This window comes from Calonectris borealis, unplaced genomic scaffold (assembly GCF_964195595.1).
Source record: "Calonectris borealis unplaced genomic scaffold, bCalBor7.hap1.2 HAP1_SCAFFOLD_133, whole genome shotgun sequence".
Taxonomy (NCBI): domain Eukaryota; kingdom Metazoa; phylum Chordata; class Aves; order Procellariiformes; family Procellariidae; genus Calonectris; species Calonectris borealis.
Window position 1 is genome coordinate 162,461 of NW_027441520.1, and position 17,795 is coordinate 180,255.

General features: G+C 52.6%; 1 non-coding gene and 1 pseudogene across 1 annotated transcript; one reads left to right on the top strand and one right to left on the bottom strand.

Moving 5' to 3' along the window:
• Nucleotides 1-5,883: 5,883 nt before the first annotated feature.
• On the bottom strand, nt 5,884-6,900 carry LOC142077024 (olfactory receptor 14A16-like; annotated as a pseudogene).
• A 7,843-nt stretch (nt 6,901-14,743) lies between these two features.
• Nucleotides 14,744-14,817, top strand: TRNAN-GUU (transfer RNA asparagine (anticodon GUU)). Its single transcript has one exon. It is a non-coding gene; the product is annotated as a tRNA-Asn (tRNA).
• Nucleotides 14,818-17,795: the final 2,978 nt, after the last annotated feature.

Here is a 17,795-nt window from a genome sequence, read left to right on the forward strand (position 1 = left end):
CCTTCCGGCCCTTCTTGTAGATGGGCATCACATTTGGTAACCTCCAGTCAACTAGGACCTCCCCGGTTAGCCAGGACTGCTGATAAAGGATTAAAAGTGGCTTGGTGAGCACTTCTGCCAGCTCCCTCAGTACCCTTGGATGGATCCCATCCTGCCCCATAGACTTGTGTGTGTCTAAGTGGTGTAGTAGGTCGCTACCATTTCCCCTTGGATTATGGGGGCTTCATTCTGCTCCCCGTCCCTGTCTTCCAGCTCCGGGACCTGGGTACCTAGAGAACAACTGGTCTGACTGTTAAAGACTGAGGCAAAGAAGGCATTGAGTACCTCAGCCTTTTACTCAGCTGTTGTCACTGTGTTTCCCCCTGCATCCAATAAAGGATGGAGATTCTCCTTAGCTCTCCTTTTGTTGCTAATGTATTTATAGAAACATTTTTTATTGTCCTTTACAGCAGTACCCGGATTAAGTGCCAGATTAAGTTCTAGTTGGGCTTTGGCCCTTCTAATTTTCTGCCTGCATAACCTCATGACATCTCTGAGTTGCCTGCCCCTTCTTCTAAAGGTCATAAGCTCTCCTTTTTTTCCTGAGTTCCAGCCAAAGCTCTCTGTTCAGCCAGGCCAGTCGTCTTCCCCGCTGGCTCATCTTTTGGCACATGGGGACAGCCCGCTCCTGCGCCTTTAAGACTTCCTTCCTGAAGAATGCCCAGCCTTCCTGGACTCCTTTGCCCTTCAGGACTGCTTCCCAAGGGACTCTGTCAACCAATCTCCTAAACAGGCCAAAGTCTGCCCTCTGGAAGTCCAAGGTGGCAGTTCTGCTGACCCCCCTCCTTACTTCTCCAAGAATTGAAAACCCTATCATTTTGTGATCGCTGTGCCTGAGACGGCCTCCAACCATCACATCATCCACGAGTCCTTCTCTGTTCGCAAACAACAGGTCCGGCGGGGCCCCTTCCCTAGTCGGCTCCCTCACCAGCGGTGTCAGGAAGTTCTCTTCCACACACTCCAGGAACCTCCTAGACTGTTTCCTCTCCGCTGTATTGTATTTCCAGCAGACATCTGGTAAGTTGAAGTCCCCGCCAAGAACAAGGGCTAGCGATTGTGAGACTTATCCCAGCTACTTATAGAATATTTTGTCTGCCTCTTCATCCTGGTTGGGTGGTCTATAACAGACTCCCACCATATATTTGCCTTGTTGGCCTTCCCCTGATTCTTACCCATAAACACTCAATCCTATCGTCACCATCATTAAGCTCTAGACAATCAAAACACTCCTGACATACAGGGCTACCACACCGCCTCTCCTTCCTTGCCTATCCCTTCTGAAGAGTTTATAGCCATCCATTGCAGCACTCCAGTTGTGCGAGTCATCCCACCATGTTTCCCTGATGGCAACTATATCATAGTTTTCCTGTTGCACAATAGCTTCCAGCTCCTCCTGTTAGTTGCCCATGCTGCCCATTCCCTTGATGATGGTAGGGAGAGCACTCAGGTTCCCCGTGACCATGGAAATAACTCAGACCTAAGTATGGTCAGATCAGCTACAGCTTTGTGTCCCGCTCCAGTCATCTTTCTCAGGTGAAGGGCTGCTTGGCAGATACCCCCAAACAGCCATGACCTTATCCTTGGCTTCACCTTGTATTTCCTTTTTCCCTCTTTTGTTCCTCACAGGTTCTGCCCTTTGATCATCCTCACGCCCTCCCATACAAACAGCCCACCCCTGTTTAACCTTTCCTCATCGGCCCTGGTTTTGCCTGCTTTGTACCCTCATTTGGTATTTCTGGGATGGTCACCATGGCAATACCGATCTTGGCTTGCAATGTCATTTAACTAGTATGTCCTCATCAAGGCAGGCTCAGACCTGACTGGGTAGGAGCAAGCTCGAGGAGAAGGGTCTGAGCGTTACGAGGGATGCCATCGGAGCCAGTAGTGCTAAACGCGAGTATGGTCCTGTGCATATTGGGCTGCACTGGGAGGAGCGTGGCCACCCAGGCAAGGGGAGTAATCTCCACCTTGATTCAGCGCTGGTGTGGCCACATCTGCAATAGTGTGGCCTCAAGTGGGGCTCCCTGTTCTGGAGGAGTGGGGAGGAGCTGGAAAGGACCCAGAGGTCAGCTAAGGCAGGGTCAAGGGCTGTGTGTGGAGAGGCTAAGAGACGTGGGCTGCTTTGGCCTGGTGAAGTGGAGGCTCAGGAAAGTATAGTAGGAGCTCGAGACAGCTTGAAAGTTGTTTCAGTAACGATGGCACATTTTTTGGCAGTAGGAAAAAGCACGAGAAAGGAAAACCATCATAAACTGCAGATAGGGAGGTACAGACTGGACATGAGGAGACAGAAGTACCACTCTGAGGGTAGTGCTGTGGTGCAACAGGACACTCAGAGGGAGTCTGGATTAGCCCATGGTTTCAAGGAACAGCCAGAGAGGACGGAGAGACATCAGCAGGGACATGCCAGGGTGAGAAGAAGGCGAGGAAGTGGGTGAGATGCCTACAGTGTGCAGGGAACCGGGCACAGTCGTGGCACAGCATAGGACAGCCGATGGTGGAGATGGCCAAGGGTGCTGGCAAGGCTGAAAGGCGCCAACAGAACTGAGGCCTTTGTCTCCTTGTCTATGGCCGTCGTCTCTGCCACCGAGGTCTATGAGGACCCACATTGTCCTCATGGCACCGGGGCCTCATTTCCTCTTTGCATCCCCCGAGGGGGGTGGGAGGTGTCATACTGTTGTCCTTCACTCAGCATCGCACACCCCACATCCCACTGCCCCAGGGAGAGCCTTGAGCCACGCGTGATGGACAGGAGCTCCCTTCCCAGGCACTGGGGTCCGGGCTTGTCCTTCCTGCTTCGTAAAACACATCAAAACTTTACTCAGCATCAGAGCCACCAGCACTTTGCCTTTGCCTGCCTCTCATCACTGCCTCCAGTTTTCTGCTCTAACGAGTCCTTGCGGAGGCTGTGTTGGTAATGGCCCTCAGTGGGGCCCATTAATACTCCACGAAACTTCGGCGTTTACTTCTGACTCTGACTCCTTGAGCAGTTTGTGCAATCTCCTCTCAGCATTGCAAGTCCACGGACTCGGCACCAAACACACCATGGGGCTCATTACAAGGCAGAAATCCCTCATGTGAGTTGTCTCTTCCCACAATTTTCTTCAAGTCTTCAAGACTTCTACAGCTAATTGGAGAGGTTTCAGGTCAATAGTTAAAGAGGAAGATTTCAATGAGTACTTAATAAAAAAAGGAGGTTTGCATTTTAAAGGCTTTTTTAAAAATTATTTTTCAGTTTGCTGAAGAAGTGATAGCAGCATTCTCCAATTGATATTGATCCAGAGGGTGACCTAAGCAGATATGGGCGGGTAGGAAAAGCAGTGCCTTGAGGCCGGGCACTCTATGGACAACCTTGCTGCTCGCCCCCCACCCCCACCATTTCTCTGTTCGGCCCCCTGGGCCTTGCATCACTTGTCCTCACATCAGACTTCTCCACTGAAGGCTGGATGTTACAGCTCCTTGGCACCAATTCCCACCCGCTTTCCTCAGAGAAGTGGCTGCACACACGCACAGGAGGACTTCTCCTCACTGCCAAAAAACAACAGTTACACATGATGCGATTTAATAAGCTTGAAAACACTCTTCTCAACTGTATGCCAAGTCCAAGCTGCATCTAATGAGGTCCACCTTCCACAAGGGATACCTGTACAAGAACTGTTTTAGGCAGGGAGCTGGGAAAGGATAGATATAAACATAATTAAGCAGTTGACTTGAGTTAATTAGACTTCTCAGAGATGCGGCAAGTGTCTAACTCCCTGAAGCTCAAAGCAGCCACCAGATAGTTTGGAGGCATGTGAATGATCAAAGAGTAAGGGGAGGGGGAAATCTGGAGAGCCATGGGAAGGGCGTATGTCCAGATAGTCTGCTGAAAAGATGTCCTTAGACATGGTCATTTAATCAGGAGAGATGGGAACACTGAAAGGTGAGGAAGATTAAAAACACAGTGTAAAAGACAGAGCAGTGGCAATGCAAGTACAGAGGGAGATCAATATTTCTTCTCCTATGATTAATGCACTTCCTGGAAATTCCCATTATAGCACAGTGGAAAAACATTGCCATATTACTAAAAGTACCCAGGTGTTTCAGCTTGAGCTTGAACCAGTTGTAGTTTGAAAACCTCCCAGAGACTGTACAACCTGATGAGGTCCCCCTAAGCCTTCCCTTCTTGGCCTCTTGGCCACTTGGCCTCTCCTCACAGGCCAAGTGCTCCAGTCCCTGACCATCTTGGGGGCCCTTTGCTGACCCCGCTCCAGCATGCTGACATCTTTCCTGGATGGGGGATCTGAAATATGGATGCAGTATTCTGGCTAATCCTTTCCCTCAATCCCCTGGCCATGCTCCGGGTCATACAGCCCAGGATGTTGTTGGACTCCCTTGCTTCAGGGCACATGGCTGCCTCCTGTCCAGATTGCTGACCACCAAGATCTTCTCTGCAGGTTTGCTCCCAGCCCAGCAGCCCCCGGCCTGTGCCATGGCCAGGGTTAGTCCATTGCAGGGGCAGAAACTGGCATTTGTCCTTGTGGGATTTCATGAGGTTCCTGCCAATACATGCTCGCCTGCTCCTTGAGACCTTTCCCTAAGCACAGAGAGTCCTGGAGATCTTTTCAGTGAAGACTAAGGCAAAGGCAGCATTGAGTCCCTCAGCCCCATCTGTGCCTGCTGTTATTAAATCACCCTCCCCATGCAGCAGCAGCCCTGCGTTTTCCTTGTTCAGCCTTGGTCTGTAATGGGCAATCAAAGCTCTTCTTTTTGCTCTTGACTTTCCTTGCAACCAACCCCAGGTGAGCTTTGCCTTTCCCAAAATCATACCCACACAATCAAGGCAATGCACATAAATTCCTTGTTTGTACCTGTCTTTGCTGCCACCCTATGGACACTGCTTCGTGGCCCCATCACCACCCTTTCCGTTGGATGGCCAAGCAACGGAGCTGCAAATATTGCTCCAGACCGGCCTCCTCTCTCCTGTGCCTGCATGTCTCGAAGCCCTTCCACAAGCCGTGGCTCTACACCACAAATCCCCTGATGCGAGTCCTCACTCTGCATGGTCACACAGCTCAGCTAACTTTGGTGTTGTCCTCTTCCAGGCACTTTCCAGCCTGGCCCAGAACTTCTCAGCTCTTCTCATCTTGCCAGCAAAAGATCAGCCTGCCCCGACTTGGTGCATGCAGAAATAGGTTTCTCTTGGTCATTTATTTCCCCCCTGGAAGCACAGAGCTTCTCCTCTGCTCTTCTCCAGGGACATCCCTGCCCCAGAGGACCTATACCCATGGGAATGTGTCTGTGCTGGTCTGGCCGGCCACTCCTGCCCCCTCCCCGTGCCCCCCGCAGAGCCCCGAGCTGGTGGAGCTGATCCACAGAGCGACCAGGCTGTGGTGCCTGAAAGCCACGGGCAGACAGTCCCAGGCAGATCCCTTCTATCATTCAACATCTCCAGGCGCAGTGGTCACCCACATGTGAAAGCTCAGCCCAGACCTCCTTCCCCAACACATGGCCCCATTCCCTCCTCCCCTGAGCCCATGGAGAACCCAAGAACAGAAACACAGCCTTGCAGGGGCAACCTCTTCAGCCTGTTCTTGACTTCAGCTTTGGAAGAAGAGTCCAACCTCCAGACACTGGCACTAAGAAAATCCCCTTTTATTACAGAGATGCAACACAGGAGACCAGCTGGAGCAACATGCCAGAAACATGTAGAAAGGACTCTGGGTCAGACAGACTGGGTTCATGCCTCTGGAGAAGCAGAGTGGATGCAGACATTCCTGGACAACCATGATTATCACAAACCAAATGCCAAAAGCAGAGGATGTTCCTGAGATGAACAGGAAAGCCTTGTGAAGAGACACGGGCAGCTTATTGTTGCTGAAAGACAAGTGATTGAATCAGGGTCTTCAGTGTGTCTTTGAGCTCCTGGTTCCTCATGCTGTAGATGAGGGGGTTCACTGCTGGGGGCACCACCGAGTACAGAACTGCCACCACCAGGTCCAGAACTGGCGAGGAGATGGAGGGGGGCTTCAGGTAGGTGAACATACCAGTGCTGATAAACAGTGAGACCACGGCCAGGTGAGGGAGGCACGTGGAGAAGGCTTTGTGCCGTCCCTGCTTGGAGGGGATCCTCAGCACAGCCCTGAAGATCTGCACATAGGATAGAACAATGAAAACAAAACACCCAAAAGCAAGAGAGACGCTAACTACAAGAAGCCCAGCTTCCCTCAGGTAGGAGCCTGAGCAGGAGAGCTTGAGGATCTGGGGGATTTCACAGAAGAACTGGTTTATGGCATTGCCTTGGCAGAGGGGTAGTGAAAAGGTATTGGCAGTGTGCAGCATGGCGTAGAGGAAACCACTGCCCCAGGCCGCTGCTGCCATGTGGACACAAGCTCTGCTGCCCAGGAGGGTCCCGTAGTGCAGGGGGTTGCAGATGGCAACGTAGCGGTCATAGGCCATGATGGTGAGAAGAAAATATTCCCCTCCAATCAAGAAGAGAAAGAAAAAGACCTGGGCAACACATCCTGCATAGGAAATGGCCCTGCTGTCCCAAAGGGAATTGGCCATGGATTTGGGGACAGTGGTGGAGATGGAGCCCAGGTCGAGGATGGAGAGGTTGAGGAGGAAGAAGTACATGGGGGTGTGCAGGCGGTGGTCGCAGGCTATGGCGGTGATGATGAGGCCGTTGCCCAGGAGGGCAGCCAGGTAGATGCCCAGGAAAAGCCAGAAGTGCAAGAGCTGCAGCTCCCGCGTGTCTGCGAACGCCAGGAGGAGGAACTGGGTGATGGAGCTGCTGTTGGATATTTGCTGCCTCTGGGCAAGGGGACCTGTTCAAGAGAAAAAAGGCAGTGAGAATTTATGGAGAAAATCAAAGGAATTTCTCATGGATCCACCTCCTGCTACACTCAATCCTTTTGCCTTTTCCAGGAGACCTTCCTTCAGTTCCATGGCTGGAGCTCTGGTTGGTGCCGGCTGAGTGTGCCATGAGGAGCAGAGCCTCTACTGACTGGCTGCCCAGGAGTCAGCCCTGCTCTGTAGCAGTGGGCTTATGGGAATGGTAGGGGCAGGTGCCAGACCTGAGATGGCGGGGAGATCACACTCTCATGCTTCTCTGAAAAGCCACCAGACCGTGCTGAGAGCTGAGGGATTCACTGCAGACCACTAAACGTCTCACATCTTCTCAAGGTCTCAGCACCCCACTTCTAGCCAAGGATACACGTGGCTCATTTCATAGAATCATAGAATAGTTTGGGTTGGAAGGGACCTTTAAAGGCCATCTAGTCCAACCTCCCTGCCGTGGGCAGGGACATCCTCAACTCGATCAGGTTGCTCAGAGCCCCGTCCAACCTGACCTTGAATGTTTCCAGGGATGGGGCATCTACCACCTCTCTGGGCAACCTGTGCCAGTGTTTCACCACCCTCATTGTAAAAGATTTCTTCCTTATATCTAGTCTAAATCTCCCCTCTTTTAGTTTAAAACCATTCCCCCTTGTCCTGTCACAACAGGCCCTGCCAAAAAGTTTGCCGCCATCTTTCTTATAAGCCCCTTTAAGTACTGAAAGGTCTCCCCGAAGCCTTCTCTTCTCCAGGCTGAACAACCCCAACTCTCTCAGCCTTTCCTCATAGGAGAGGTGTTCCATCCCCCTGAACACTTCCGTGGGCTCCTCTGGACCCGCTCCAACAGGTCCATGTCTTTCCTGTGCTGAGGGCTCCAGAGCTGGATGCAGTATTGCAGGTTTGGTCTCACCAGAGCAGAGTAGAGGGGCAGAATCACCTCCCTCGACCCGCTGGCCACGCTGCTTTTGATGCAGCCCGGGATACAGTTGGCCGCCTGGGCTGCGAGCGCACATTGTCAGCCCATGTCCAGCTTTTCGTCCCCCCAAGTCCTTCTCGGCGGGGCTGCTCTCAATTCCTTCATCCCCCAGCCTGTATTGATACCGGGGGTTGCCCCGACCCAGATCAGGACCCTGCACTTGGCCTTGTTGAACCTCATGAGATTCACACGGGCCCACTTCTCGAGGTTGTCCAGGTCCCTCTGGATGGCATCCCGTCCCTCAAGCATGTCAACTGCACCACTCAGCTTGGTGTCATCTGCAAACTTGCTGAGAGTGCACTCGATCCCACTGTCTATGTCATTGATGAAGATATTAAATAGTACTGGTCCCAGTATGGACCCCTGCGGGACACCACTTATCACCGACCTCCATCTGGACATTGCGCCGTTGACCACGTTGACCAACCCAACAGCATTTCTTCAGTCATAGCATCTCTGCACTTCTCCATGGGGCTTTCAGATAACACAAAGGTGCTATGGGGAGATCTGCATCCTGGAGGGCAGCTCACAGCTTGGAAGGACACCTCAAGGAGATAGACAAGTGTCCTAATGATGGTATCTCATTAAGGGATGACATAGAATCATAGAATCATTAAGGCTGGAAAAGACCTCTAAGATCATCGTGTCCAACCGTCAACCCAACACCACCATGCCCACTAAACCATGTCCCTAAGGGCCTCATCTCCACGTCTTTTAAATACTTCCAGGGATGGTGACTCCACCACTTCCCTGGGCAGCCTGTTCCAAGGCCTGACCACTCTTTCAGGAAAGAAATTTTTCCTAATGTCCAATCTAAACCTCCCTTGGTGCAACTTGAGGCCATTTCCTCTCGTCCTATCACTACTTGGCAGAAGAGACCAACCCCCACCTCACTACAACCTCCTTTCAGGTAGTTGTAGAGAGCAATAAGGTCTCCCCTCAGCCTCCTTTCCCACACTAATCAGTCCCAGTTCCCTCAGCTGCTCCTCATAAGACTTGTTCTCCAGACCCTTCACCAGCTTCGTAGCCCTTCTCTGGACATGCTCCAGCCCCTCAATGTCCTCTTACATCAACATAGCTGGGCAGCTGCTCTCAGCCTTTGTGCACTTCAGAGGGAAATGGGCAAGGTGCTGGAGAGCTGCACCACGGCTCTGCTGGAGCTCTGGCTGTAGAGGAGGTGGTTCGTGCTTTGGACCTCACAGCCCGGAGGGCAGAGCCCTGGGTGGGAGAGGAGGCAAGGGGGCTTGCTCAGAGGAAGGGGTCTGCGTTGGAGGGGATGATACGGAGTTTTCCGAATTTTCCCTCCCACAACATTTCTGGTTTTAGTTTCCTCTCATTCCCTTATCGTACACCTGCTGCCTGGAGATTTTCCTCCGGGGAGGTGTTTCCCTGTCCCATGTCTTTTCCCTGCCAGTGCTCACAGCCCCCATCCCAGGCTCTGTGCACTCATCTTAGCTCTACAGAAACTTGCCTGTTTGCAGGGCACTGGCTGGGCACACGTTCATGCCCACAGGTGGAAAGGGGCAGGTCAGAACAACCCTGATGGGTCCAGCGAAGGTGATGTTGGTGCTGCCCATAGGCAGAGTGGCTGAAGGCACTTTAGGAGGCTCCTAGCAGACCTACTGATCCCTCAGAGTTACAGTCCAGGAGTCTCAGTGACTTGTTCAAACTCGAGAGCTCCTTTTCCATTTCTTCCTCTCCCCCCACCCCCCAACAGTAGGAAACTAAAAAAGACCCCAGACCTGCAAAACCCTTTACCTTTATGGTAATCCCTCCTTTGACCGTCCTCTTGAAAAGTCCCCCAGGAAATGTCCTGGGGGTGATGTGGAGCTGTGAGCAGCCCTCACCCACGCATTATCCTCTCGACAGCAGAAGGACCCTGCCCTGCCGGAGGCCGCTCCTTCCACCCCCAGCTTCTCATCACCGCACTGTGGGGAGCTCCCCGGGCAGGCTGAGTGCTGACCCCGGCAGGCGGCAGAGTCCCTGCCCCAGCACACAGCCCCTGGGGGGTAGGGACCCTGCTCGCAAGGACAGCCCTGGGTATATACTTAGCTGCACACCCCTGCAGCCAGCCCTGGGAAAAGAGAGCTGTGACACCCTGTCCCTCCGAGGGTGCGGCAGGGAAGCCCTGCTCGGGAGCCCGTCCTCTGCCTCTGCACTCGAGAAACTCTGCAAGTCCTCCTGGTGATCCCAGAAGCTGCTGGATGTGCCAGCTTTAGGAGATCCCTCCAGGAACCGCAGCTTCACTGTTCTGCACCCACAGGCTTACCACGTAGAGGTCTTTGAAGATTTCTCCTCCAGTGAGCTCTCAGCACCCTCCCTCTCCTCATTGCCTTTAACCTCTCTCTGTTTCGTCTGTCTCCCCTCGCTGCCCGCAGGCAGTGCCCTCAGCCCTGCTCCTGGGCAGAGCTGTCTCTGCAGCGCTGCCCGCTTGCCATGAGCTCCCTCCATCCCAGGAGCCCAGCCCAGCTCCGCAGCAGAGGACCAGCCCAAGGCACCACTTGCTCTGCCCCCTCGGGGCTCCCCTAAGGTGTCCTTGGGGCTCCAGGGAACCTGCTGGGCACAGCCTGAAGCAATCCTTGATGTTCCCTCCCTCAGCCGGGGAGAGACACATATCCAGCAGCGGATTTCTCCTATCAGAGACAGAGCTGGGCATGCGAATCAACTTCTGTTTTCCCAGGATTAGGTAGGAAACCAGGAAGGTTACAAGGAGGGACATAATTTATCCAAACTGAGGGAAGTGATTCAGCTGAGTCAATCGAGGCATCTCACTCTGGGTTTGCCGTCCTGGGGCTAGAAGGGGACTCAGCTCCCCCCCATGCCTGCCACAAACCCTCAGGAGGTGGGATTCCTCTTGCCTCAGTTCAGGTGTGCACAGAATGGGCACCTGCAGGTGAGCTGCTTGTCTCCTCTGCCCTGCTAATTAATGGAGATGGAGGCCAGGAGTGAGCTGTTCAGATGAAACACCTGGTGACATTTGAGGTGCCAGAAGTGGTCCCAGACATGTGCAGGTAGCTGAAAGCTGTGATGGAGTAGTTCTTAGAGACAGGACAGCATCTGGGGGCACCTTCTTGGAGACTGGTGGGGCATTCCTTTGGCCAACTTAAAGGTACTTAAAGGGTGTCTACAAAGAGGACAGAGGCTCTCTCTTCACAAGGAGCCCATGGAGAAGATAAGGGGCAATGGATACAAGTTACACCGGCAGAAGTTTCACCTCGACATAAGTTTAGAGTGAGAACTATCATTGAGTTGGAACGACCTCCCAAGGACGTGGTCGAGTTCCCATCACTGGAGGTTTTCAAGGTGTGGTTGGACAGGGTGCCAGCTAATCTCACCTAGGGTCCCTTTCCCATGAAAGGTTGGACCAGAAATTATTTCAAGGTCCTTTCCAACCTGGACTGTTGATTGACCTGATAACCCTCTCCAATTACATGATTGCCTTTGTAGACAAGAGGAGAGCAGTGGTTATTGTCTGCCTTGATTTCTGCAATGCTTTTGTCACTGTCTGCTGTAAGATCCTCATGGACAAGCTGTTGAAGTCTGGGCTGGATGAGCAGACAGTGAGGTGGATTCAAAAGTGGCTGAAAGTCTAGGCCCAAAGAGTGGTGATCAGTGACATGTAGTCTCGTTGGAAGCCACTAACTAGCAGTGTACCCTCAATAACTGGGTCCAATCCTGCTCAAAATCTTCATGAATGATCCAGATGATGGAGCAGAGTGTACCCTCAGCAGTTTGCTGATGACACCAAACTGGGAGGAGTGGCTGATACACCAGAGGGGTGTGTTGCCATCCAGAGGGACCTCGACAGGCTGGAGAAATGGGCTGACAGGAACCTCATGAAGTTCAACAAGGAGAAGTGCAAAGTCCTGCCCCTGGGGAGGAACAAGCCCATGCACTGGGGGTCCATGCACATGGGGACCCCCATGTGCTGGGGGTCTCCCAGCTGGAAAGCAGCTTAGCAGAAAAGGCCCTGGGTGTCCTGGTGGACACCAAGTTGAACATGAACCAGCGATGTGCCCTTGTGGGAAAGAAGGTGAACGCTATCCTGGGCTGTATTAGACAAATACTGCCAGCAGGTCGAGGGAGGTGATCCTTCCCCTCTCCTTGGCACTGGTGAGGCCACAGCTGGAGCACTGGGTCCAGTTCTGTGCTCCTCGGTACAAGAGAGACATGGACATACTGGAGAGACACAACAAAGGGACACGAAGATGATGAAGGGACTGGAGCATCTCTCCTATGAGAAGCCCGGAGAGCTGGGTCTGTTCAGCCTGGGGAAGAGAAGGCTCAGGGGGCATCGTATCAATGTATATAAATACCTGAAGGCAAGGTTCAAAAAGGATGGAGCCAGGCTCTTTTCATGGTGCCCACTGACAGGTCCAGAGGCAATGGGCACAAGCTGAAACACAGGAGGGTCCCTATGAACATCAAGAAACACTTTTTTTTTACTGTGAGAGTGTCCAAGCACTAGCACAGGTTTCCCAGCGAGGTTGTGGAGTCTTCACCCTTGGAGACATTTAAAAGTCTTCTGGATATGTTCCTGGGCCAGCAGCTCTGTGATTCTGTGAAAAGCTGTTATGATGTCTACATGATGATTCCCACAGGATGAGCAAGACTGCCTAAATGCAACTTCTAGATGGATGGGTCATGCCAGTAGTAATAAAAATCAAGTGCCATTGGAGACCAATGAGGAAAGCCAATGTTCTGGACTGAGAACTTCCTGGGAAGAGCAAAAAGGAAAGGTTGTGTCCCTGGGTGAAAAGTACCCCGTACTCTCAGGGTTAGTATCTGGTTCGGGACAGCTTCCTGAACAACATGTGGAGGGTGATTCCCTGGACCTGCACAGATAGCAGCCAGGTTTCCCAGCAGGGCTTTCCATCCCCCCTTCCAGAAATGGCCACGTCTCTCCATTCAGCATTCATGGATCCCAAAATACCAATTTAGGAAAGAATTCTACGTGAGGGGAAGGCCTCCCTCAGGCACATCTGTCCTCCTTGAATCCAGGTCCTTGTGCAAGGCTCGGGTGGGTGGAGCTCACTTGGTGCCCACATTTGCCTGACAGATAGCTCGTTAGTGCCATCACCAAGCAGGGAGCGAGGACAAGTTCTGCCCAAGGCAGTCACAGCTCACAGCTGTGGTGTCTCAAGTCACTGACCCATGGATGGGGTCCTTTATAAATAAAGTCCCATACATGTAAATCACCACAGTTAATGTGGGTGTCATGATGCCATGATGCCAACGTGGACATTTCCAGCCCGTATACTACGTTCAGGAGAAGAAATATTGATTTTCCTCTGCACTGACTCTCACTACTCTCTCACATCTTTCCACATCCTGCATAAACTGACCCCTTCTCAACCTTCTGCAGCCTGCCTGATGGTCCCTTTAGCCAAATCCTTAGTTATGTTCCTATGCGTCCCTTCCTATGTATCTCGCTGAAGGTTTTCCTCTAAGGCTACCCACTGTGGAAAGTGGACTTCAGTGGAGGCAACTTGGACTTCATATGCAGCTGAGGAACGTGTTTTATTTTTATTGAACTATCCCTTTCTTTTCCTTTTTTTTTTTCTTGGCAGGTAAGAACCATCCTTCTGTGACTGTGTGCAGATGGTTCTCCAAATAAAACAGGTGGGAACTGGTGCAAATGCACCTTCAGCTGCAGAATTTAGTGGAAAAAGCTTAGATTTGAGAAAGCGTGATGCAAGTCCTAGGTGGCTGATGATAGAAGTGGCAAGGTGTGTGGGAGGTGTGTGGGGGGTAGAGGTTGCCCATACAGTGTCATACAGAAAGGATCTTACTTTTCCTACATGTTCCGACTTCATCAGGAGACACTTCAGATCAATAGGAATTGGGGACGGCTGATATCACTTGTTCAGTAAGCAGAAAAATAAAGCAAACTGGTAGAAGAAGAAATCCTGTTTTATTGTTATTTATTACTGAAATCTTCTCAGTTTGGCTACACTCCTGGAATCTCTCAAATCAGCCACACAAGACTTGAAGAATTAGGGAGAATTATGCAGGGAGACTTGGCTTGTTAGAGCATTTTGCATGTTAATGAGCCCTCTGGTGCCAAGTTCCTGAACTGCAGATACTGGAAGAAGAACCAGCCTCTAAGAAGCGAAAGGCTTCCTGAGGTCCATCCAGGTACGCGGAGTGAAGAAAAGGAAGAGAGGAAGGTCAGCTCATGGGGCATGCTGAGCACTGTCTAGCCACCCCACAGCAGAGGGCATTCCCCATCTCCCAGCCTGAGGCACGCACACAGGTTGGAAACCTCTCCTTTGGGCAGGGGCCTTCAGCCACATTCCCAGGGCAGACCGACTGCTCCTCCACCCACAGGCATCAACGGCTTTCCATTTCTGGGCTCACACATGGTTGGAAGGATTTGCTAAAGCCCTCAACCACCACCTTGCTTCTTGCTGAGTTCCCTCCACCCTCTCTTGCATCCCTACTCAATGCCGATCACTACCTAATCACTAACTGAGAAGCTAAGCAGCTCTCAAGGCTTTCCATCTCATCCTCAGGGAGGAACTAGTCATCCATAGTCATTCCCTAGTCACCATTCATGCATCCTAAAAACACCAGTTGAGGCAGCGCACCTTGGTGAGGGGTGGACCTCCCCAAGGCACCTCTGTGCTCTTTGAGGTCTGAGCGCTTGTGCGAGGCTCCAGGAGTAGCTCCCTTGGTGCCCACCTTGGTATCGCAGATGGGTGGTCTGCAGTGGGCAGGGAGTGAGGCAGGACTGCTACCAGAAATGCCATGGGAGGGGAGGTCCGGTGCTCAGGGAAAGAAGGATGAAGGGTGGACATTCAGGGTTATGGGGTTTCTCTTCCCAGGTCACCGTTATTTGTGACAAAACTCTGCTTCCCTGGAAACGGCCAAACATCCGCCTGCCGATGGGAAGCACTATCCAGCTCTTGGGGAGTCTCTGTGGCGCAATCGGTTAGCGCGTTCGGCTGTTAACCGAAAGGTTGGTGGTTCGAGCCCACCCAGGGACGGGTCCCCCTTTCCCTGCCCATGTTGGGGGGGTTGGAACTAGATGATCTTTAAGGTCCCTTCCAACCCAAACCATTCTATCTGTTATAAAAAGAGGAGGCTATTCAGTCCCCTCAGCAAAGGCAGAGGAAGGAAAGCAAACGGATATGAATTCCTTATTCTGCTTTACTTGCGCACGCGGTTTTGCTTCACTTACTAAACTGTCTTTGTCTTGACCCGTGAGTTTTTCTCACTTTGCCCTTCCAATGCTCACCCCCATCCCGCTCGGGGGGAGTGAGCGAGCAGCTGGGTGGGGGCTTAGCTGCCAGCTGGGGGAGTCAACCCACCATGTAATTTGCCTTATTTCTACTTTCACTAAAAACAGTAACAGTAACATGCTCTAAAATAATTTCTTCTTCTTCTTGATGGTGATAAACTTAATTTCTTTAATGTTATGCCTTTCACCTGACTTGATCCCCATCCACTGCTGGTTGTTCTCCTCCAGAGTCCTGCCTTCAGGCACAAAGGCCTGGGAGACTCCACCTGTATCATTCTCCTGAGTAAGTCAATGTCTTCTCCGCTGGAGCCCCAAGGCTCTGCTACTTGCCATCTTCACCCCCCTGGCATCTGGGACCCCACAATTTCATGGTCACTACAGCCAAGGCTGACACTGATTATCGCATTCCTGACCAGCTCTTCCTTGTTTGCCAGTACTGGATCCAGGCGGGCATCCAGGGCCCTTGTTGGCCCACTGGGCAGCTGTATCAAGAAGTTGTCCCAAGATCCTCCAGACTGTTTGCTCCTTGTTTTGCCTGGTCCGTGAATGCCAGGGCAATTACAGTCCCCCACAGGAACTGGCTTATTGACCTGCAGACTTCCTTGGGTTGCTGACAGAAGGCTTTTCCTGCTTCCTCACCCTCATTGAGTGGCTCATAACTGCCAACACGATGTCAGCCTTACTGGCTCCCCTAATCCCCAGTGACAGAAGCTAACCATCCGGGAAGAGCTCCATACATCTGAGCTGCCCCTTCACACTGGAGGCATCCCCCATCCTCACCTTCCCTGCCACTCTATTCTGCAGAGCCTCTATCCCTCCACCCAGGTGAGCAAGCTGTCCCACCACATCTAATTTGATCCAAAAAATCACAGTGCTGTGAGGCGCCAGCTCCTCCTGTCTGTTCTCCACCTCCTCCTGCCTGTGCACGTTTGGGCTGCAGCATCTCAGCCGTGGCACTGGGGCTGAGCACAGGCTCCTTGCAGGCAAACGTGGTAACAGGGACCCAGGACCCCACTCTGCTTCACATACTGGAGTGTTTGGCAGATGTTAACGTAACAAGGAAATGAGGTGCTCACAGACTGCCCTGAGGTCTCCAAGGCCAGAGAAACAAGGCTGGGCAGCAACACCTTGTCCAGGGAGACATTTGGTGACTGCAGAAACTCTGCAGGGCTGTGGGGCTTGCATACCATGCTCCCCATACCATCAGGCAGGTGAGTAGAGGTTCAGAGAGAGGAGAATAGTCAAGGGTGGAAAACACAATTACAGGGCTGGGCACTCTGGTGCGACCTACCTCCCAGTCCTACAGCACCAGCAAGGGATGGACCTTGCATCTGTGCCATGGTGTTGGTGTTGAGGTGACGGCATACAGGCACCAGACCCCTTTGGGAGGCCCTGGGATGTCTGCCCCACACCAGCTCCAACAGGGCATGGCTTTCCTAGAGGTCCTCTGCTGTGTTTGCCTGCTGAGTGGAGTTGTATTAGGCACTCCAGGCATCTGGTATGGCACTGGAGGCTTTTTTTTAAAATGAGAGCCCTGAAATAAATAAGATGTCTTCAGTGCAGGGATGTGGACATAGCTTTGCAGTGACTGGTGCTCTAGTAAATGCAATGGATAGAGACCTGGGTCTCCTTCTGGGGCACTCCTCTGGTCAGCTCAAGAGCTCTGCCTGCTCCAGAGATATATGTGACAAGGTGCGCTCAGGTGCCCTAAACATACAGGTCTGGTGTCATTTAGGATGGCCAAGGAAATCCCTCTTTCCCTCCCAGCCCAGCTGATGCTTGGGAAGGATGCGGGTATTCTCAGAGATTTTCCATCAGAGCTTGCAAACACTTGAAGACATCTTGGACCATCCCGGCCCTTCAGTCGGGGGCAACTGTGTGTGAGCAACTGAGTGCCCACAGAATAAAGACCAGGGGCTCAGAGCAGGGACTTACCTGCAGGCAACGCTTTTGTGCACCCCTGTCCTGAAGCAAGAAGAATCCCAGCTCCTGTGGCTGTGTGGGGTGCATGGGGGGAGCTGAATCCTGCTTCTTCCAGCTGGGGATGAGATGCCTGCACGGCCTCAGCTGAACCCCCGGCACAGGGGAAGCCAACCCCTCCCTGTCCCTGTCTGTGTGCACTTTTTGTTATGGGACAGGAACCGCGGTGTCCAGAGGGGAACATTTACACCTCTCGCAGACAACCACGCTCTGGTAGGACAATTTCTGCTGCAGGAATCAGTCCCTCCCCACTGTTTAGAGCGGGACCATTAGTGATTGCTTTTGATGACTCCAAATTAGACTCCGCAGGGATGATCCTGCTGCCTTTCAGGCTCTGTCAGCCCTGGAGCCCCAGGGACACCTTGAGGGAGCCCAGAGAGGGCAGAGCAAGTGCTGCCTTGGGCTGGTCCTCTGCTCCTGGGCTGGGCTGGGCTCCTGGGATGGAGGGAGCTCATGGCAAGCGGGCAGCGCTGCAGAGACAGCTCTGCCCAGGAGCAGCTCCTCTGCGAAGCCCAGCAGGGCTGAGGGCACTGCCTGCGGGCAGCGAGGGGAGAGGAGAGAAGCAAGAGAGAGGTTAAAGGCAGCGAAGAGTGGGAGGATGCTGAGAGCTCAGTGGAGGAGAAATCTTCACAGCCCTTGACACAGTAAGTCTCTGGCTGCAGGGCAATGTACCTGAGCGTCCTGGAGGGATCTCCTAGCGCTGGCGCATCCCAGAGCAGATAGGATCTGGCAGGATGGCTCTCA